The 24,035-nt window shown below is 35.8% G+C and overlaps 1 protein-coding gene across 5 annotated transcripts in view; it reads right to left on the bottom strand.

Moving 5' to 3' along the window:
• Positions 1-24,035, bottom strand: part of PBX3 (PBX homeobox 3) — a 221,688-nt gene that overhangs the window by 113,896 nt on the left and 83,757 nt on the right. The gene's annotated exons all lie outside the window — the stretch shown is intronic.

The raw sequence follows: 24,035 nt of genomic DNA, 5'->3' as shown, positions 1-24,035 counted from the left end.
GAGGTATCATCTCACACCAGTCAGAATGGCCATCATCAAAAAATCTAGAAACAATAAATGCTGGAGAGGGTGTGGAGAAAAGGGAACCCTCTTGCACTGTTGGTGGGCATGTAAATTGATACAGCCACTATGGAGAACAGTATGGGGGTTCCTTAAAAAACTAAAAATAGAACTACCATATGACCCAGCAATCCCACTACTGGGCATATATCATGAGAAAACCATAATCCAGCAAGAGTCATGTACCACAATGTTCATTGCAGCTCTATTTACAATAGCCAGGACATGGAAGCAACCTAAGTGTCCACTGACAGATCAATGGATAAAGAAGATGTGGCACATATATACAATGGAATATTACTCAGCCATAAGAAGAAACATAATTGAGTTATTTGTAGTGAGGTGGATGGACCTAGAGACTGTCATACAGAGTGAAGTAAGTCAGAAAGAGAAAGACAAATACCATATGCTAACACATATATATGGAATCTAAAAAAAACAAAAAATGGTTCTGAAGAACCTAGGGGCAGGACAGGAACAAAGACGCAGATGTAGAGAATGGACTTGAGGACACGGGGAGGGGGAAGGGTAAGCTGGGACAAAGTGAGAGAGTGGCATGGACATATATACACTACCAAATGTAAAACAGATAGCTAGCGGGAAGCAGCTGCATAGCACAGGGAGATCAGCTCGGTGCTTTTTGACCACCTAGAGGGGTGGGATAGGGAGGGGGGGAGGGAGGGAGTCGCAAGAGGGAGGAGATATGGGGATGTATGTATATGTATAGCTGATTCACTTTGTTATATAGCAGAAACTAACACACCATTGTAAAGCAATTATACTCCAATAAAGATGTTAAAAACAAAACAAAACAAAAACCCTTGTAATTTTCTAAGTGACAAGAGCACTAGGAGCATCTCTTACTCTAATATTTGGTCTTTGACCCCAGTCCCTGAGACGGGACTCTTGAAACCCTTCTAATTTCCTAAGTGACAGGAGCACTAGAAGCATCTTTTGTTCTAATGAGGTGACTCTGGGTAGATGGATGCTCCTGGATGGATGCTGGTCATCAGAAAGATAAAGCCATAATTAGAAAAGCTTGGAATTTTCAATGCTGCCCCCACAACCTCTTCAGAAAGGGGAGAGGGGATGGAAATGAAGTCAGTGATTGATCCTACAGTGATGAGGCCTCCATAAAAATCTCAGAAGTGGGCTTCCCTGGTGGCGCAGTGGTTGAGATTCCGCCTGCCGATTCAGGGGACACGGGTTCGTGCCCCGGTCTGGGAGGATCCCACATGCTGCGGGGCGGCTGGGCCCGTGAGCCATGGCCACTGAGCCTGTGCTCCGCAACAGGAGAGGCTGCAGCGGTGAGAGGCCCGCGGACTGCAAAAAACAAAAAGAAACAACAAAAAATATCTCATAAATATGGGGTTTCAGAGCTTCCAGGTTGGTGAACACCTCCACATACTGGGAGGGTGATACAGCCCAACTCCACAGGGACATGCTCCTGCGCTAGGGAACCTCCCAGACCTCACCCTATATCTCTTTATCTGACTGTTCATCGGTATCCTTTATCATATCATATAACAAACTGGTAAACGTAAGTAACTCTTTTCCTGAGTTCTGTTAGCTTCTCTAGCAAATAAATTGAATGTGAGAGGGGTGTCAAGGGAACCTCTTATTTATAGGCAATCGGTTAGAAGCACAGGAAACAACCTGAACTTGCAGTTGGCATCTGAAGTGGAGTGGGGCAACCTTAAGAGACTGAGCCCTTAACCTGTGGGGTCTGATGCTACCTCTAGGTAGATAGTGTCAGAAATGAATACAATTATAGGACACCCAGTTGGCACTGCATAGAATTGCTTGGTGGGGGGAAAAACTCACATATTTGGTGAACAGAAGTGTCAAAAGTGAAGTATTCTGTGAGTAGTAAAAGAGACACACAGGAGTGAAGACTGGGTATTGTTTCCTAACTAGTCAAGATTTGGAGGTTGCTTATTACAGTGGTATAACCTAACTTAGCCTTTCCAGGTGGGGTTTCATAAAAGAATTAAGCCCCATGCAGAAAACTGAGTGACAATCTTTTTAATTCCCTCAAGAATGCTACATGTAGCTAGTAACATATATGTAACATACATTTTCACTGTCCCTATGCTTATCCTAGGGCACACTGCTAGAGAAAATAGCAGAACTTTCAAGACTGGGTCTGCTACAAATGCACGCTACATAATTGTAACTGAGTACCCAATCCTGTTTAGTAATTCCATTTCAAATATGTTGGTTGCCTTTTACACTGACCGCAATAATACATTCCACAGATCCTGAGTAATGTGGAATCCTCTAGGTTTTGAAATTATTATACAAAAATACGATTCAAATCTCAGCTCAGCCACTTACTAGCTGTGTGACCTCTGGCAAGTCACTTCACTTCTCTGAGCTTCCATTTTCTCAACTATAAAATGGAAGTTTTCATAACTACCTGATAAGATTATTCTAAGATAAGAGTATGTAAAGTACCAAACCTAAGTTCAAAGCTCATGTTAAGGAAATATTAAGTCCCTCAAATTCCCAATCCCACCTGTCTGAAGTCTTGCAATAGATATATACTTCATTACCTTCCTTCTGAAAAAAAAAAATGGCAAAGCAAAGAGACATGGTCCCTATCTTCATGGGCCATGAAGTCCCCCCAAAACAAAAAAATTACAAATTGTCATGTCCTATGAAGGGAGGAGTCCTACAGAATAATATGGAAGATCTGCTTTGGCAAGAGTGGTTAAGAAAGTCTCTCTCCAAAGAGATGACATTTAAGCCGAGACCTGAAAGGTGAAAAAACATCTAACCACTCTGTTTTATCTTCCCACCTCTGTAACCTTGGCCTACCTCCAACTGTCATTTCTCTCTCTACTACTCTCTATCACCCTCTATGGGCTACTTGACCTCTGCCTGCAAACACACACAAGCCTTAGACTTCTCCATGGGCAGAAAGGGTGGTCACACAACCTCATGACTTACTATCATCTCTAGTTATTCATTTTCTATTTGCCACCATTAAAGATATTTAAAAGATGGCCAAAGTCTTTCAAAAGTAGGGTTCCCTAAAGTAGAATATGCATTTACCTTCTAGAAATAACAGTTCTGACTGGAACTCCATTCACTTAAAAGTACTGATTTTGGGAGAAAAAAAAAAAAGTACTACTTAAAAAAAAGTCATATTGCTCTCATATCCTAAAAACCCCTTGTTATTGTTCAGATACAGTTCCCTTGTACCATTATGCTAACTTATATATATGATATACACGTGCATAGGCATATAATAGATGAGAAATAAGCTTTGAAATTGCAGCTTAAAATGATACCATGGATGAGCATTACAATGTGCAGACCACGCTTTTTAATCGAATGCTTAGTATTAAATAAATGCTCATAACTTAATATTTCTTTGCCCATGGAATCTAATAATTTCCTGAAGGAATTTATGCATGCCCCCTTTTTCAAGTGAGAATATTGCTATGACAAACTAAGGTAAGTTCCACTCCAAATGACTCCACCTCTTTTGAACTAATTTACCTCTTATGCTCATAATTAAGAATTGCCTATTCGTTTGCCAAAGAAAAGATTTTGGAAAATCGTAAAATCCTTTAATTTGCTCATAATGTATTTACATTTTTAGTTGAAACATCAAAATGCTATGCAGAGATACATTCATTCTAACTCACTAAAAATAGCCATTATTTAAGCCTTATGGTGTATCATAAGCATGTTATAGCTACATAATAAACATGTTTACCTATAGACAGTAGTTTCACATGTAAATTCTATTCCACCAAGAGTACTATAAATAGGACTGCTTTTAATAGAATGACAATAAAGATCATATCACATGTTGAGGTAATTTTTAAAGAAACATTTTTGAAATCTAAATGAAGAAATTCTTAAAACATTTGGTAATGAGGATCAGGCGTGAGAAAGTGTAACATAAATGTTAAAACTTTTGGAGAAATGATAAGAGGGAAAGAACAGAAAAATAAGTAATTTTAACTTGTATCTCTGAAGAACTTATTCTCTTTCTAAGTAATAACTGCCTATAATATTTGCTTCCTTCGTGTACTTAAAATGCTCTGAAATTAAAATCCTACTCTGAGGAATCTCAGTACCTTTGTAGTCTGTCACACATGCTAAATATTATCAAGTCTGGAATAAAGGTGAAGCTGAGGAAGGTAGGTATATCTTCCTAACTTAAAGCTATAGTCAATGTGCAAGAAATTATGTGTACTCTTTCAAAAAATCACGGAACATACTGCATGAAGAAATGAATATTACTGAAATTGGGCAGGCATACCAACCAAAAGCATTTCCAGATGGCAAAGAATTCATTGGAACAAGAATTACAGAAGTATATTCAAAGCCATATTCTGTCTTTGATAATTTAGAGGCAGCCATGATAACCACTATTTGTACATGACAGTCATATGAAATAATAAACCTTGCTAGCTATAAACATTACCAAATTCTGACACTATTGATTTATTATGTCTAACAGTGACATCAAACCAAACAACTGACAGAAACAATGTTACAGCTTTAAGAGCAGTTTGTCAACGATTAATACTGCCAAACGGGGTTTAGCTTTATGCTGGGACCACTTGTCTAGCAGTTGTCAATCCAAGCAAAAATTACTACTGCCACACGTCTGCTAACACAGGCCCGAGGCACCGCTCCGTTAGCCCTCATTACCCCGATCACTGCAAATACAGATGCAAGGCCAGTCCCTATTTAATATGTGTGTTAATTATGCAAATTATTAATTGGGCTGGTGCTTGAGGACTTGTGTTTATGCCCAGATTAGAGTCAATAAATGTATCACACAGCATTCTAAGCCTGACCTGTGACAGAAATAAAGCTGTGCAGAAAGCGACATTTCTCTCATACTCTTCTAAATCAGAACACTAGCTCTATATAGTGTTGCACAATGATTCAGAAAGAGGCCCCACGTGGGAGACAGAGAAACCACAGAATATATCTTTTATTAATATATTTATTTGTTAATAATATTCCTTGTCTGATATTGTTCATAATTATTTACAACATTCACTAAATTACTTTACCAAGTCCATTGTTTCTATAGAAAAAATGTTGAATGCATTAAGCGTTAAAATACATTTTTAGAGTTATTTTTTCCAATAAAGCTATAGTTTTGGTCCTATTTATATTGTACGCCCATAAAAACTGTATGACATGATATTATGCTGTAAATTTTTTTTACTTAAAAAAATCATATAGATTTAAACCTCCGAAGATAGAGAGCAAAGCTGTAAGATTTTTCCAATTAAAATTTACGGCAGACAATGTTGTAAATTTCATACACTTGTAATGCTTGCTGCAGTTGTACTGAAATGGGAACTATTGATCAGTATGATTTCCCAGGATACATGAAAGGGGAACAAGGTATTGCACAAACAGAAACAAAACTTTCATTTGTAAAGCTTTCTATTAGACTTTACTGCCCTCATTTGGTTCTAGATGCATCTATCTAAACAGGAAAAAAGTCACATTCTCCCCCACAGAATGACAATAAAAGCAAAAACAAACAAAAGACACACACAGTTAACCAAAAGTAACATTGTAGCCTAGTAAAAGCATAGTTTTGACTATCAAGATGATACATATACAATTTGATGAAAGGATAATTATCATTTGAAGGAATTTTTTTTAAAAAGGAAAAAACTGCCTTGAAAATGAAAGTAAATCAAGAGCAATTTGAATAACACTAATAAAGCATAAACAGCAAGCATTAATACATTTATAATATTAGAAATAGTTTCTATGAATATGTTAAAATACCTTATAAATTTTATAAATATAAGTTATTAGATTTATAAAGTTTAAGTTATTGGCATAAAGAAACTGAAAAACTTGGTCTATAAAAATGTGTTAATGAAGATATCACAGGCTCAATATGAAATCAGATATATTAAAGTTTTGCCTTCTTGGACTGATTCTCAACTAAAAATAAAACTAAAGGGCAGCTTCCATTCTGCCTGGTTTTGTTGGAGGCTCGCTGATGACATCTCAAACTTTTCTTGATCTTACAAGTCATATAGAACAGTTTTAAGTTATTCACCCAATAAAAGTTATTCATGTCCAGAGAGCTCCATGCAGATAAGCCAGAAAGATAAAATTAAACTCAAGATAATAAAAATATCTACCATTTACCGAATACCAGCTTTTTCACAGGCTTTTCATAACACCCTGACAAACAGATATTACTACATTTTTTAAAATGAGAAAATCAAGTCTCAGAAAAGTTCAGTAACTAGTCCGAAGTCATAACTCTAATAAATAGCAAAACTAGGAGTTTGAAACCCAAGGCAACATGACACCAAAACACAACCTCTTTAGATTCAAGCTACTTGTCAATTGTCCTAAATGACAGTGATTCCAAGGCTTATAAGTACAAATGAACATGACTATGTAAATGGAAGAAGGCAATTATATTTTAGTCTCTTTGGAAAACTTGAGACAACTGAATTAAAGCTATTTAAACAAGATGTATCAAACACATTCATTCACTGAAAATTATAAAGGTAGTTATTAGGTCACTAGGGATGAGAAATGTTAATTTCTAAAATTAGTGGCTTTCTCAGCGACAATTTTACAAATACAATTTGAAAGATAATTTTCTTAAAAAGTTTTATTGAAGTATAGTTGATGTATAGTATTATATAAGTTATAGGTGTACAATATAGTGATTCACAATTTTTAAAGATTATATTCCATTTATAGTTATTATAAAATGAAAGACAATTATTTGGGAAGTAGGGAGTGACAGTAGCTGAAATTTTTTAATTTCAAAATAAATTCATGATTTATTTTGAATCATTTTGAACATTAAAAATAAATTCATGATTCAAATGGCAGATCTATCTTGATACAAATCTTGGTGCTCTCCAGGGATTTCTATCATAATGCCGTGTGTGTGTACAGGAGCCAATTAATGTTCCTTGTTTAAATAAATGCACAGTTTTTCATGTTAATGTCCTTTTATTAACCATTATTGAGCATTTAAAGTATCTACTCTCTAAAAAAGGATCTAAAAATCTTTTTATTTGGCTATTATTTAAATACTTGTTTTTTAATTGTGATAATTTATAGGTAATTGAAGAAGCCGATGAGTAATAATTACTCACATAACCATAAAAATATCATTTCTAAAAAATGGTACACATAACTCAAATGATCTCAACTTTTAATGGGGATACTTAGTCCTCTTATCCAGTTGATTATAATTTTTCAACTTCAATTTGACATTGAAATTTAACATTATACTTGAACAAATTTGAAGATGGCTTTTCCTTTCTTTTCCCACCTAAAGTCATCCGAAAGTCTGAATCATCAGGGGTCCTTTGTGTCATCCATGGCTGGGTATATTTCAGTATATTCTAAATAAGTATAGTTTTCTAGCAGACAGCTGACCTTGTTTTTGTAAAAATGACTGCACTAAAAATGTGGGTTTTATATTATTTTGGACCATGTCCTCTTGGCGACAGTTCCTACAAAAACAAAACATTAGAGTAAAAGTATATTGGGTAAAAGTATAAGTTTAGAACTATGGGCTACATTTTGAGATAAACCAGTAAGACTCTAATTTATCAACATTATTTGTAACAGTTAATTTTTACACTTCAAAAAATTCTAAATTCAAGTCATGAGTGTAATTTAAATACTGAAGTGTGAAAAAAGACGGTAAAGCACAATGCCAACATGGCAAAGGTCAAGAGTGTGACCTCTAGGTGGGTCAGTAAGTCACATACTATACACATACTGAATACACAGAGCAGTATTACAAATTGAGAAAAAGGAAAATTTACTCAGACACTAAAAGATAAGCACATCTTAATAAAAATGTTGACAACGTTAAAAACAAAACAATCTCTTTGCCTTATACTAAACTAGATTATCCAAAGGCCTACTAGGTATTACACCCTAACAGGAAAAAAAAGTTTGTTATTAGCATTTATGAGTTCGTAAGGCAGTACAATCCAATCATGTAGTCACTATCAAATACTGTGTTTAGAAGCAGAGGAAAAGTTTCAGAGAAATAACTAGAAAGGGAATATTCTCATAAAAAGTTATAACAATTATGAATGTAACAGTTCCTGGAAAAAAATTAGAATTTTGTTTCACTTTCAATTCTAACATGTTTCATAGCAGCATAAAAACAATGTGATAAACTGACCCAAACAACACCCACCTTTAATGTTTCCAGAACCTGCACATTAGCCAATAGTTTACTCAAAGACTGAACCAACCTCTGCTTGATATGCAATGGTACTAAAATAGCACAAATTCAGAGTATTTAGAAACTGGAATTCCATTGCACGCTACAGTGCTTATTCCAAATTTAGTCAATGATTCTAAAAGCCAAACTGCCCATCTTTAGTACTGATCAGTCATAACATGGAGAATGTAACAATTTAGATAACCTCCCACATTAACAGCTTGAATTTAAACAGGTAGTAAGAGGCAACATTCTATTATAAATGGGAAAAAAGAAATAGACAATGGATGGATCTAATAATGGGAAAAGATAACAAAGACCTAGGATTCTAGCATCTGGCACTAAATGAACTTTTTTGTAAACTGAATGGCGGTTTCCAAAACTGCTCCAAGCATCATTCCTTTGCCAAGGCAGTAAACAGCTTTTATCAGCAATAATGATGGCATAATCCCAGCTAAAAAGGAAAGTAACATATGGCAGCAGCCCTCCAAATACCATCCCAACAAAGTAGGGGGCATTTTTATTACAGCGTCCACTTGCAGAAAATCTGCCAGACATCTTTCGCTTTTCTCTTCTCTTTTTATTTATTTGTTTTTAAACAGGTTATCTTCTTCTCTAAACTGAATATCACATTTGGGAATTTTAAACTAATGATTCCTTTTTCTTAAATCCACTCACAGACTTACACAAAAGAGACTGCCACATCTAATGATAGCTAATAAAATGGAGCTGCCTATTCAAAATAAATAAAAATTTGAAATCTCTAAACTCATAAACAAATACTTTTAATTAAGGATATTGGTTCCTAGCAGAATGACTTATACACAGTGAACACCCAAGAAATAACTGATTTCAGAATATAACAAAAGTTCTCAAGAAAATTCAGGGGCAAAATACTGCAAACACAAAATGTTACTTGCTGTAAAGCTGATAAACAATGAACTACAGTAAACTGCAAAGAAACATGATGTATAAATGATCTTAATCTTATTTGATATGTGTTAAAATGTCAGACTTAATAATACATAGCGCTAATCAAAACAATCTCAGTGAAGTATTTTTTAGGCCAACATACTGTTTATCAATAAAAGTGTAAAAGAGGATGCTTCTATAAAATATCTTCTAATGGCCTGTGGGGTGGACTAATGAATCATAAATCCTACATTGGTTTTCAGTGATGGACTTTCTATTTTCATTGACAAGTCAATGGCTGTCTTTTTTACATAGGCTCTTGATCCTTCCTAATGTCTTAGAAATACAATGTAAGAATGATGAAGATGTAATTTTGATTTAGATTTTTTAAATGTTATAATGAACAGATTTGGAAAATTAGTTTACTAATTAACACAGCAATTACTGTGTCCTATACATTTAGCATCTTATTATACACTTAGCCCAATGCAAACCTTTGTTTACTTCAAGCAAATTTATTAGCTGATAGAGAATCAATGAAAAAGTAAAAGAATGCTAATACCTTTGACATCTCTACCTGTAAATATATTTTCAGGCTGAAAAATGTATCTAATAGCACCACTCACTGATGTGCACTACAGTTTACCACAGTGTCTATATTTCTGTTGTCAGTTTTACAGTATCTCCTTTCATTAAACCTATCAAGTTTTCCTTTTGATCATGCAACCAAGGCCAGAAGACAGATATCTTCCTGGAACAGAGCAGTCTGCCAAGTCTTTCACAAGACCAGCTTAACCTCCCTATTGATTTTTTCAACACTGCAGCCATTCATTGTTTGTGACATTTGGCTGTCGGCTCTTTAACACCCTTCAACCAAATCAATTTCATATTTTTGTCAATGCTCTGCAAGAGGATGAGTAAAAATAGGAAGAGACTTAGCATGATTTAAAATGTTGATTTTCTCAAACAGTTTTATATTTAGTTTTTATAAGGCTTATTAACTTAATTCATGTGCTTATTTCTATTTCTGCAAAAAACAAGGAGAAGCATTGTAAATTACAATTTTTCAGTACAATACTGATCTTATTCTTATTGAATCTTTAGAAATCTCTAACTTTTTAAATGTAAATGAATTCTAATACAATCACATACTACTTGACCTAAACACTACTACATGAAAACAATAATGTTTTCTGTGGTTTGGACATTTAAAAAATACGTAAGAAACACTGAACGTAATATACACAACATTATCATCACAGTGTTTTCAAAAGGCAAACTATGTCAAAAAACCCCACAATTTCAGCATTTTGCTCAACCCTAAGTCTAAACTTCCCATGCACCTAGATACCAAATGTCATGGACTACTGTCAGGCTGCCAATGCAAAAACTCCTTTTGACATCAGTTAGAACAACATGTGAAAATCAAAGACACATATGTTCAAAATTGTGCCAAATCTCCCATCATTCAGAAAATTCGGCAGACTCTCATGGACATAGATGGAGTAAGAATAAAACTCAAAAGAACTAGGCATTTTCACTTTATTTTTGTTAGTAAAATTTTAAGCTATAATTTTATATTAATTACTAGTAGGTTGCCTATTTCTAGTTTTAATTTATCAAAAGAAATAGAAACAAATCTTAAAATCACAGGAAGTGATTTATCCAAATATATATTTAAGGATTAAAAAAACAAAGTAAGTCAATGACTTGAAAAGCCTGATTGTTCCTTTGGAACCATTACACATTATCACAGAATAATGTGTAATTCTTCAAAATATACTATTGATGTAATTTATACCATAATATGTTACGGAAAAACCAGAATGAACTTTCTGGCCAACCCAATATAACCTACTATTCCTAGTTTGCTGGCGTGTTAATAGATGTTCTAAAAACATCCAAACATAGCTATACTACAGAGTAAGAAAAAAAAATTAAAGTTGCAAAGGTGATTTTAAGAGTAAGCATTTATCTAACACATCTAAACCATTAAAAACAAATTAATAATCTGACAACTCAAATAGGGTCGATGGAGCTGTTTGGAAATACAGTGCATATACATATTTAGGGTGTTTCCAAAATATAAATAATTTTACTTCATTAAATCTAAGACACCATCTTATAAGGCTCAACGTGAATTTATGTGCTATCGTAAAGGAAAAAAAATTCTGCCAATTAAACCATGACATAGGGCTTCCCTGGTGGCACAGTGGTTGAGAGTCTGCCTGCCAATGCAGGGGACACGGGTTCGTGCCCCAGTCCGGGAAGATCCCACATGCCGCGGAGCGGCTGGGCCTGTGAGCCATGGCCACTGAGCCTGCGCGTCCGGAACCTGTGCTCCGCAACGGGAGAGACCACAACAGTGAGAGGCCCGTGTACCACACACACACACACAAAAAGACATGACATGACATCAATTGTTAGAGGCATCCTATTTTCAAAAATGTTAAAATGTGGGGATGAAATGAACATCTTAGAATCAATGAAACATGGTAACAATGAACTAGAATAATATCTACTACTGGTTCTTTATGTGTGTCGTTTTTAAATGTGCATGTTAAAGATTGTGACACAGCACTTCAAGTCACTTTGGAACATGAACATGACCTTTTTGCCCAACAAACTGACTCCCACATTATCCTCTGACTCCTTATGGATATGCTGCTGTACAATAAAGTACAGCATAATGAATAAAACACACGAGGAAACCATATCATATTTGCAAACACATCACTGAAAAATTCAACTAAACAACTAAGAATCTTTGAAACATTCTCCATAGCAATGATTATAGAAGAAGCACTTTGGAATTAAAAGGACTTATGTTTGAATGAGGGTTTGCCACTCACTAGTTATGTGATCCTGGGCAAGCTGCTTAACATCCCTGAGCCTCTGTTTTTTTCACTGATGAAAACAGAAATAATACCTGCCTCTTAGAACTACTGTGAGAATTAAATGAAATAAGGTATGTTAACATTCTTAATAGAAAATCTGCGCATTGTATACGTTCAATAAATGTTTCTTTCCTCTCTTCTCACTACCAAGCTATTGCAAAACCACACAAAAGTTTACGGATAGTTGACTCCAGATCAATCTGATATACATATTTAAGATGTTGCTGATGGCTCCTTAGAAATCATTTTACATTATCACAAAATGCATACAGCAGCCAGTTACATATAATTAGATCCACAAGAATATAAAGTTCCATTAAGGGCAGGAATTTGCCTGTTTTGTTCACTGCTGCATCTCTAGCATCTATAACAATGCCTAGCACATATTAAGCACTCAGCAAATACTTTTGAATGAATTAGGATTTCAAAGAACTTTTAACTTCCAACCCCACACTAAATTTTAACTTGGTAACAACTCAATGAAGACAATACAGTAAAAGACCATTTTCTTCCACCTCTTTCATCCTAAAAATTACCATAACAATGTTAATCAACAATAATTCAATAGCAACATTCTAACTAATTTGACAACTATTTATTGATCATCTACCATCAGAATAACATAGTGCTACGTACTGAGGAAAAAAATCAGTAGTATAAGACACAACTGCTGTCTTCAAGGGGAGACAGAAGAATAACAAACATGAAACTAGATGTATCAAGTTTCAAAATAAACTATATATACAATAATTTTTTCCCTGGAGAAGTAAAAATTAAAATAATTTAGGACAAGATAAAAAAAAATGTAGAAGACTGCTAGAATCGAGAGATCATACAATGAGGTGATTTTTAGGGGCGTGACGTGCTAATCCAGAGGGACTGATCATTTTTCGAGAGACAATGTGGTATATTTGAAACACTACCCTATGTGAAGTCCATAAATTCCAAACTAGAGACTATTAGCTCTCTAAAGCAGAGGTAGAAATATCTCACTCAAGGTAAGTTATGCAGGGTAAAAGAGCATCAATGAACTAGACGTGAACAATTAACATGTTAGGTCTAGAATGACTCTAAGTCAGCCTACCTTAGCACATGTTCAACATATTTACTGATGCTGTTCTGTGCCAGGCCCTGTGCAAAGCATCTGGGTGTACAATGATAATAAGAAATACACCTATCACAAAAAGCTATTAGAGGAGATAGCACTTAATTTCAAGTGCAGTGATCTATTTGTGCCTCTGCAATTACAACCATTCTACAGGTTAAATTCATGGATTGAAAGATGGGACAAGATAGTCTACTAGAGGGGCTTCCCTGGTGGCGCAGTGGTTGAGAGTCCGCCTGCTGATGCAGGGGACGCGGGTTCGTGCCCCGGTTCGGGAGGATCCCATATGCCGCGGAGCGGCTGGGCCCGTGGGCCATGGCCGCTGAGCCTGCGCGTCTGGAGCCTGTGCTCCGCAACGGGATAGACCGCAACAGTGAGAGGCCCGCGTACCGCAAAAAAAAAAAAAAGATAGTCTACTAGAAAACATCCAGTCCTTAAACAGTATTTTGCTCATCTGAAAAAATGGTAAGAAAAATAGGTTTCTGTAAAATGAATATATTATCTTTGTGGAAAAGTTGAAAAATACAGAAAAGTATAAAGAAGAATATATAAAGAATCCTACTTCCACTACTGCGAGGTAACCATTATTTTATTTAATTTAATTTAAACCATTATTTAATGTAAATATATTGTCCCTATCGGAAAGAACTTGGAGGAAAAAACCCTAAGAACAGGTTATACTACTATTTTATAAACTGCTTTAAAATTTTAATATATTGAACATTTCCATATTATTAGGTATTCTTCTAAAACATGATTTAAAATAATTATATGGAATTCTATCACATAACTACAGCATAATTTAACCACATCACCTATTACTGGATATTTCAATTGTTTACAATTTTGTCTTATTTGGAATAATACTGCAAATTAAACTACTGAGTAATTAAATAGTAGATATAGGGAAGTTTCTCATAGATGATTCCAACTAATAAATGAAAAAGGAACGACAGAATTAGACTATCTCTATTTTGCAACCCCAAATAAACTAATAGATATAAGCATTGAGTATCAGTAATTGCAAACATCACAACAAAAGAGAGAAAGGCAACATACAGTTGGCCTGTAGGCACATGATAAGATGCTCAACATTGTTAATTATCAGAAAAATGTAAATGAAAATGACAATGACGTATTGCCTCACACTGGTCAAAATGGTCATCAACAAAAAGTCTACAAATAATAAATGCTGGAAAGGGTGTGGAGAAAAGGGAAACCTCCTACACTGTTGGTGGGAATGTAAATTGGTGCAGCCACAATGGAGAACAGTATGGAGGTTCCTTAAAAAACTAAAAATAGAGTTGCCATATGATCCAAGAATCCCACTCCTGGGCATATATCTGGAGAAAACTCTAATTTGAAAAGATACATGCACCCCAATGTTCACAGCAGCACTATTTACAATAGCCAAGACATGGAAGCAACCTAAATATCCGCCAACAGATAAATGGATAAAGAAGATGTGGTGTATACATATACAATGGAATATTACTCAGCCCTAAGAAAAGAATGAAATAATGCCATCTGCAGCAACATGAATGGATTTAGAGATTATTATACTAAGTAAAGTAAGTCAGACAAAGACAAATATCATATAACATCACTTATACGTGGAATCTAAAAAATGATACAAATGAACTTATTTACAAAACAGAAACAGGCTCACAGAAAACAAACTTATGGTAACCAAAGGGGAAAGGGGTCAGGGGGAGATAAATTAGGAGTCTGGGATTAGCAGATACAAACTACTATATATAAAATAGATAAACAAGGTCCAACTGTATAGCATAGGGAAGTATATTCAATATCTTATAATAAACTATAATGGAAAAGAATCTGAAAAAGAATATATATATATATATATAAATAATTTTGCTGTATACCAGAAACTACACAACTTATAAATCAACTATATTTCAAGAAAAAAAAAAAGAAAAGCAGACATTTTGTGTCACCTGATATAAGAACATAACACAATCTATAAAGCAGTCCTGCAGGGAGGGAAGAAAATTTTAAACCAGAATCTGATTAAGCCTACAGATCCAACTGGCAACTTGCAGAAAATACAAGGAGAACAGAAGAACATGTTAAACTATACAGCGGGGATGCAATCAGTAAAATCCAGACTGGAAGTTACAGGACTAACAATCCTATTTTTTCAACAAAAAAGTATAGGAAAAAAAAAAAGTAAAATATACCAACCAATTGCAATGGGTAGACTTTATGTGCATTTATATTCAAACAAACCATTTGGATGTATGATAGTAAAGAATTATTGTTAATATTGTTAATATTTTGTTATAACATGGTGATACATTATGGATTTTTTAAAAGAATCCTGATTTCCTAGAAGTACATACTGATATATTTACAAGTGAAATAATGTCTTGGATTTACTTCAAAAAATATGTGAGGGAGAAAGAAAATAGAGGTAAGAATGGGGCAGGATTGGCCACAAGTTGGTCAAGTTTGGTGTTTGGTGTTCTACTATTCTATCTTCTGTAGTATGGCTCAAAATTCACCCTAAGAAAAATCTGTGAGAAAGACTGAGAGAGAGAGAAAGTACCTAAGAGCAAGCAGTGGCACAGAAGGGAGGATGTTCTGTGGTGACCATCTTTATATGTATATCTTTATGTATTCCTGACTAATCCCTTAGTGTTAATTCCTAAAAGCAAAATATTTGGGAATAAATCTTTCCAAGGCTTTCAAAATATTTCTCTAAAATGACCTGAAATTTTGTGCCAATTTACACTCGTCCACATGGCGTGTATAGTAGTGTGCCTTTCCCTCTGTGCTCACCAACATAAATATCCTACGTGAAGAAACTAACAAGCATAATTCGGCAATGTCTAGTTTTAATGTGCACATGAGCAGTAACATTTATCCCATAATCCTACACGTTACACGGTACTATTGGGTATATTTAAGTGTTTCTTTGCCATGTATAAAAATCAATTCTAGATCATGAGAAAATAAAGAAAATTAAGTTATGGGTTAGCAATTCATCATTTTTGTTTGGATCCTCACCTCCCTTCCTCAAATGACATCTTGAACTCAAATAAATCTTCCTGAAATTTAAGCAAGAGAAATTAATATTTACTTTTCTTTACAAACTTTACATAATATATTTAGAAAGAAATTAATTCAGTGAATCAGTTTCACTTTATAGTCAAGGCCTATGGCATGAATGGAATACAACAAAATTATTGTTTATTACACTTTTTTAATTAGTCAAACAGTATAACATAGAATATCTGAATCTATGAAAGTTTATTTTAGCATTTTTCTTTTAAGATAAATTATATTACTTTTGTAATTTCCTAGTATTCACTCAGGTTTTCTTAAGTAGTATATTGTCTCATGGTACTTCAACCTAGAAATAGCCAGGCTTAGTGGTGGCAAAGCTTCAAATATTATATACTCACATTTTTAAATCAGGGCAGACACCTGAGACAAAAACTGTCCCCAAAGCTGCCTACAACAGCTACATGCTGGTCACTCTTTCTTGTCAAGGCTGATTTATTGCCTCCTTGCTGTTCAATTTCACATTTTGTCCTCATCATATCCCTGGCTCATGATCATTCTATGCTGACCCTTGTAGGGCAGGCAGGGAATATTGATAAAACAATTATCTGTTAGCCGTTCATTTGATTTTCCATTTCAATTACGGATTGCACGAGGCAAAAGGAAAAAGATTGCATCATTGATTTTTCTACCTTACAACAGTACAGAGTTACTTTGATGGTTATAAAATGAATGCAACTCAACCATGCTTTTAAAGGTCATATTCTTTGTTTTAGTGTAGTTTTTCAAACCTTAACATATGCAACTGTACACATTCTATAAGGGAAAACTACCCTCAAAAACCAAGGTAAGTTGCTGCTAGGTAAGAAAAAATATAAGTAAAAATGCTTCAAATAAGTCTGAACCATTTCACAGCTGCATCTACATTACATAGTAAAGGACTTTCTGGAAAAGCACACTGGTTAGTGAATTTCCAAGGTTTTCTGAAAAATTTAGGTACAGAGAGCATAGAAAGCAATCAAAATCCTTCAAAAGGACTGAAATAAAAACTGCAATGTCCTGCTTCCTGACTAAAATAGTTACAAATAGTAGTTTCTCTCGTTCCTATAATATACAAGAAGCGGTTTTGGTTTGGTTTTTGTTTGTTTGTTTGTTTTTTAAAGCATACTATACTACTAACCATAACCACGTTTAAACCTCACCTATCTGAAAGGCTGATAATATGCTATTGCTAGCCACTGATCCAGGACGGTCACAGTCAGAGAGAAATGGTGCTGAACCTACTAAACTTCATTACGGTTCAGCGAATGGTACAGCTCCAGGGGAATGTTCACATGGCCGACCTTAAGAAAAGTTCAGCCTTTGATCAAGGTTTAGTGTTCCTGGAGTAGCAATGGTACAGGAAAGGGTTTCCATTTTCTGTGCCATAAGGTGCCGGTGTTGATCTTCTTAAAGCCCCAGAGTTTTCTTCCAAGACTGGATTACGCTCAGCAATTAAGGTAATGAAGTAGCTGAGGTAACAAAGCATAATGATCTCTTTTGTCCTTTGAATTCTTATGAACTCCACTCATTCACAATAGTCTGGCATGCAAAGCTTTTTCAAACCCTGTACTGCTTAAAACTATGTAAAAAATGATTACTTCCATTATGCCTTCATGGTTTGACATTTTAAATTTAAATACCTGTAATATTTAAGCATACTTTACAGAACCAAAATACCCACTCAAAGAATGCTAGCTTACATTCTGGTAATATTTTGACATTCTATATAGTATATTTTAATGCCTGAGAAGATAATGTGATGAATCTGTTATAAATATATCAAAATATGTATACCTAGGACTTTTTCTTGATTTTTTGTTTTTAAACACTAAGATTTTTTTTAAAAAGTTGATATTCTGATATGTAAAACAATCACTTATAAAGCATATTGTCATTGTTAACACTCTTCAAGTTCAATGTGACCTAAAATATGAAGGGAAAAAAAATGTAAGTTATAAGAGAAAACTTCTTTTAAAATGAACTCTTTATATTATATTTCATGTATTTTTTTCTAACTGAAAACCTCTTTTAGGAAAAGATATTTTTGCATAGAAATGGCATTTTCTAGAATTTACTGTCACTTCTATAAATTTTTTTAAAAAACATCTGGGCAGTATTTTTTACATTTTCTCAAATCTTTGCATGTTATAAACCTTCACCACTGCAGAATATGCTGCTCTCTGATCTTTCATCTTAACACATTTCCAGCCCCAAATTTCACTTCAATCTCACCTCATCTCTCCATACTACATTAACCCCTGGCAATTGCCTTCCAAATGACCCCATTAAGCTGTAATTGCCTCAGCAGGCCTGCACTTTTGCTTGTAATTCTGTACCTCTCATCTCCCAGACGTTCTCTCAGCATCATTTCATGTTCTGGCTCCCTTCACTGAGCTCAGCTTATGACCTCGCTGCACCATGGCCGAAATGACTACTAAAAGCATAACAGAGACGGAATTCCATTACTTATTTTTAAAAGTTCTCTGGTGCCCTAATGTAATATTCTTTCGGGACTGTTGTCAAGGATACCAAGCACCGGCCATTAAAACCTTTTGTTTTCCAAGGCATTCCGTCTTTTATTAATAAATAAAGATAAAGATAATGTGCATCCAGCCGGCGGAAAGTCAGGGTATGTTTGCAATTTTCTCTCTCTATTCCAACCTTATTCTGCCCATAATGTTTAGAAAATACAGATAATAGAAAAAGCCTTTTTAAAATTCTACATGTGCCCGATATGATCACACCAGACCCAAAATAATATAGGTAAGAATTAATTAACATATACATCTAAAGGTTTGAGAACCACTCCTTTTAAAATCTTATGTAGATTACACACTCATTTTTAAGTAATCACATGGATACATTTATGATATTAGTTTATAAATGAAATTTGCAATCATTCCATATTAGAATGTCAGTCTCTTACGGGTAAATGAAATTCCCAACGGACAGTCTCAGAACAGTAGAACCAAATAACAAGGAAAACCTTATTAAGTTCTTGAACTAGGCTTGTGAATATTTTAGGGAAGCCTATATTAACCAAGGAGAGAAAAAACGGAAAAGAAAATATCGTAATATTTTAGGATCGGGAAGTCAGATAAGTCAGCCAAGCACCATTAAAAGGAAAAAGGTGAAATTCCTTTAATCATGAAAGCCAAGACAGCCTCAGTACAACTCAATACAAAGGTAGAATTGACATAAAAATGGAAGGATTGAATTTTGTACACAAGGAAGTCTACTCTTACCACCTACCCCCATACACTAAAGTTGAAGATTTGGATCATATTTGAAACAAATTCTTTTTTTTTTTTGCGGTACATGGGCCTCTCACTGCTGTGGCCTCCCCTGTTGCAGAGCACAGGCTCGGGACGCACAGGCTCAGCGGCCATGGCTCATGGGCCCAGCCGCTCCGTGGCATGTGGGATCTTCCCGGACCGGGGCACGAACCCGTGTCCCCTGCATCGGCAGGCGGACTCTCAACCACTGCGCCACCAGGGAAGCCCACAAATTCTTAATGCAAAACTGGCAAGTTCAAACATAAGTAAACCAACCCCCCCACCAAAAAAATCAGCAATTAAAAAAGGCCTTCAAGAAAACAACACAATCAAAAAGGCCAACAGGAGGCAAAGCCCACAAAATTGGGCATGGATGAGGCTTCAAATGGAAGTTGCGTGCAGAAGAACTCTGGCAACTAATCCCCATAATCTTGGGTCAATATCGACCTGTTCTACCCTAAACTTCAACTGCTCTGGCCTAAAAACTGCCTTGTGCATTTCTCTTCAGTCCTCTCCTACCAATGAACACCATTAAGCTAATACATTCTTGCTAAGTGCCTCCAAAAACACATTCTTTTAAACTGAAGCTGCTATTTTCTGGACTAGACCACATTAAATGCAAAATAAAAACACTGGGTGTGTAAATTTCTCCTTACTGGAAGGCTGAGAAAGACTGAATGGAGAAGGGTGAATTCTTTTATGCATGTAATAGTTCAGAAAACTGATATGATGTCAACATGAATGTGTTTTACAATAAAATTGGGTGTCAGAGCCAGAATGGATTCACTGTCTCTGCAGGCCAGAGCATGGCCGCTGTTGCCTAGAATTGAGTAAAGTTGTCAACTGAACTGATGTTTAGCTTCAGTAAGACGGCCTGAAAGAAAAAAGCCAGCATAAGGAAAACTCGCTGAAGCAACTTTTTGCTTTAAGAAACAGCTGATATTTCTAACCCATCTAAAAGAGGTCAGTTACTTTATCATTTGAAGACAGAAGATAAATTGACACTTCATCAAAAAATAAAGATATAAACAAACATTTCAAATTAGATCTTGATATAATATAAGAAAATACATGCTTTCTGAATTATGAATCTCTCATAAAAATCATTTCATATTTCAGATAGGGCATACTGTCTTAAATTTTTTATCAGGATTTTTGTTAACAGTGCATTAAAAACTTCACTAAAAAGCAAAAGCTCTGAGGTCAAACTATTTCTACCCACTTAAAATGTTCCATGTTAAACCAATGTTATATTTTACTACAATATTTTTCTAAAATTAACTCTAACATCCAGAACAGTTAAGAGATCAACTTAATTTCCCTTGATTCTGTAACCAGGACAATCAATTCTGCCTACAGTGAAGGAAACACTGCCCACCCAACAGCATTCTGAACAAAAGCTGGCTGTACATACTGTAGGCACTGCAAGCTCAAGACCAAAACAAGTCAAACACAGTAGACCTATACCCCAGAGACTTCACTCTTTTCCTTATTCTCTGTCACTGAACAAACTGAGGTAAGACAACACTCTAGGGATGAAATAGCAAAGAGGAGGAAAAGCAGAGTGGTTATAAATGTCCTGTTGAAACAGTTACATACATAAAAACCCAGCCATGCATTTCTCTGGTGCCTACCATATCACAAGTCCAAGGCAAAAAACACAGTACCTTGGGGGTGCTAGATTAACACAAACAGAGAATAATCTACAACATATCTCCTATCCCCACAGAACCAAGCATTAGCTAAGTCTGCTTTTAAAAGCACCAACACATGGCTTCCCTGGTGGCACAGTGGTTAAGAATCCTTCTGCCAATGCGGGCGACACAGGTTCGAGTCCTAGTCCAGGAAGATCCCACATGCCACGGAGCAACTAAGCCCGTGTGCCACAACTACTGAGCCTGTGCTCTAGAACCCGCGAGCCACAACTACTGAAGCCTGTGCACCTAGAGCCTGTGACCTGCAACAAGAGAAGCCACCACAATGAGAAGCCGGCGTGTGGCAACATAGAGTAGCCCCTGCTCACCGCAACTAGAGAAAGCCTGTGTACAGCAACGAAGACCCAATGCAGCCAAAAATAAAATTAAATAAATTAATTTTTTTTTAAAAAAACACTGCAACAAAAGATTTGAGTTTTCAACAATGAGAATAAATTTAGCTATATGTACTCACCTAATCATTCAAATAGTTTAGAATCTAAGGCTTTGGGCTTAGAATTTAGATAGAATTTAAGAACAAGTCCAAGCTCTACTACTTAATAGCTAGGTGATCTTGGGAAATTTATTAAACCTCCCAGATCTTAGTTTCCTCACCTGAAAAAACAGGACTAATCAAACAAATCACAGTTGATGCATGTAAAGAGCCTATCACAGTCCCTAGTAGATGGTGGGCCCTAATAAATGTTAGTATATACTAATGCAATAATTTCTAAATAATAATATAGTTAGGTGCTATATAACAATTGAGCTAGCTCAGTCAACAGAATCCAAAAACTGTGAGGCTCTACCCAAGCACTAACAGTAACAAACTGAACAACTTAAAATGCAACAAGTAAATAATTCCAAAAAGGAGGTACATTTTGGGTTCAAACCTTTACCTCAAATTCTTGTAAAACATTCTTTTAGTGGCAATTCAATTAGAATGAGAGTCAAAAGAAAGAACAAAGAAATAACCTTGTAATATAAATATTTCCAATCTTTGCCTGCCACCCCCCACACATGTATACAACCTCCCAAAAGGCCACATAGCACATTTTAAAACTAACAGTTTTCAAATGAAAATTTTCTTGACATAGAAAGATACAATACACTACCGTTATAAAATTATAGTCAATGCACCATGAAGATCAAGGAATTAGGAAAGAAGAATGGCCAATTCTTTAAAGGAAAGGAGAAAAATTTACTTGGAGGTTTAGCTATGGCTAAAGGATGGAATGTGTGCCAGGAGTCACTAATAAGCCCCTAAAGCATATGCAAGTAATAATATAAAAGCCAAGAAGAAAAGACTTGAAAAAAGATGTTACCTATTGTTAAACATTATCTGTGGGCTTCCCTGGTGGTGCAGTGGTTGAGAGTCCGCCTGCCGATGGCTGGGCCCGTGAGCCATGGCCGCTGAGCCTGCGCGTCCGGAGCCTGTGCTCCGCAACGGGAGAGGCCACAACAGTGAGAGGCCCGCATACCACAAAAAAAAACAAAAACAAAAAAAAACACATTATCTGTAACAAACAATTGCTAAAATGCCAACATAAGGAGGATGGCATTATGTGCATATGATCAGAAGAATACTATTAAATAATTGCATTTTAAGTAGCATCTAAAACAAAACGGAAACATTTCCAGTGCTTTAAAAGAAAACTCCATCCTGGAAAAATTCCTCCTTTACGCCAAAGCGGTTTCTATCTACAGAAAAATTTTCTGAAAGACATTTTAAATACCAGCATAATAATAGACAAGTCACAATTACTTATCTTCACTGTCTTTATTATTTAATATTTAAGATAAAAAGCCAAAAGACAGGTCTGTGAACACAGAAAGCATAAAAACAATCCCTCTGTCGATACCCATATTTACAAAGAGGCATCTGAATAGTCCACCGTCCAAAGTGCTCCCTGTAGCCCAGAAATGAGCATCACAAGATTGACAGATAACAGAACATTGCACTGGTCTACTAAAGCTTTCGCTTTATACTAAAAATTTTAAGCCAGCAAAATACTTCAAAATGGAGTAAAAAATGTATTAGACGTCAAGAGTTCATTATCTCAATTCCATAAACAGGAAGGTCACTAAAAATACAATCTTGGAATGTTTAAGAATCACAGGCTGGACTTCCCTGGTGGCGCAGTGGTTGAGAGTCCACCTGCCGATGCAGGGGACATGGGTTCGTGCCCCAGTCCGGGAGGATCCCACACGCCGCGGAGCGGCGGGGCCCGTGAGCCATGGCCGCTGAGCCTGTGCGTCCGGAGCCTGTGCTCCGCAACAGGAGAGGCCACAATAGTGAGAGGCCTGCGTACCATAAAAAAAAATTAAAAAAAAAAAAAAGAATCCACCTGCCAGTGCACGTGACATGGGTTCGATCCCTGGTCCGGGAAGATCCCACATGCTGCGGAGCAGCTAAGCCTGTGCACCACAACTACTGAGCATGAGCTCTACAGCCCACAAGCCACAACTACCGAAGCCTGTGTGCCTAGAGCTCGTGGTCCGCAACAAGAGAAGCCACCGCAATGAGAAGCCTGCGCACCGCAACAAAGAGTAGCCCCCGCTCGCCACAACTAGAGAAAGCCTGCATGCAGCAACGAAGACCCAACGCAGCCATAAATAAATAAATGAATGAATGAATGAATCATAGGCCAACATTATCCCTTTCTCTTATCCTATCCTCAGACTTTCATTTCTTGTTGTTCACACAATGTATATACTCAGATGTTATACAGTCATCCAAAACTAAACACATCCAAAACATCTTCCCTAACTCTCCTATCAGAGTCAGCAGGACCAATATGTTCT

The sequence above is a fragment of the Neophocaena asiaeorientalis genome, unplaced genomic scaffold (assembly GCF_003031525.2).
Source record: "Neophocaena asiaeorientalis asiaeorientalis breed wild unplaced genomic scaffold, Neophocaena_asiaeorientalis_V1.1 scaffold78, whole genome shotgun sequence".
Classification (NCBI taxonomy): domain Eukaryota; kingdom Metazoa; phylum Chordata; class Mammalia; order Artiodactyla; family Phocoenidae; genus Neophocaena; species Neophocaena asiaeorientalis.
The sequence above is the reverse complement of the archived record's forward strand: the minus strand, read 5'-3'. Positions and strand labels throughout refer to the sequence as shown.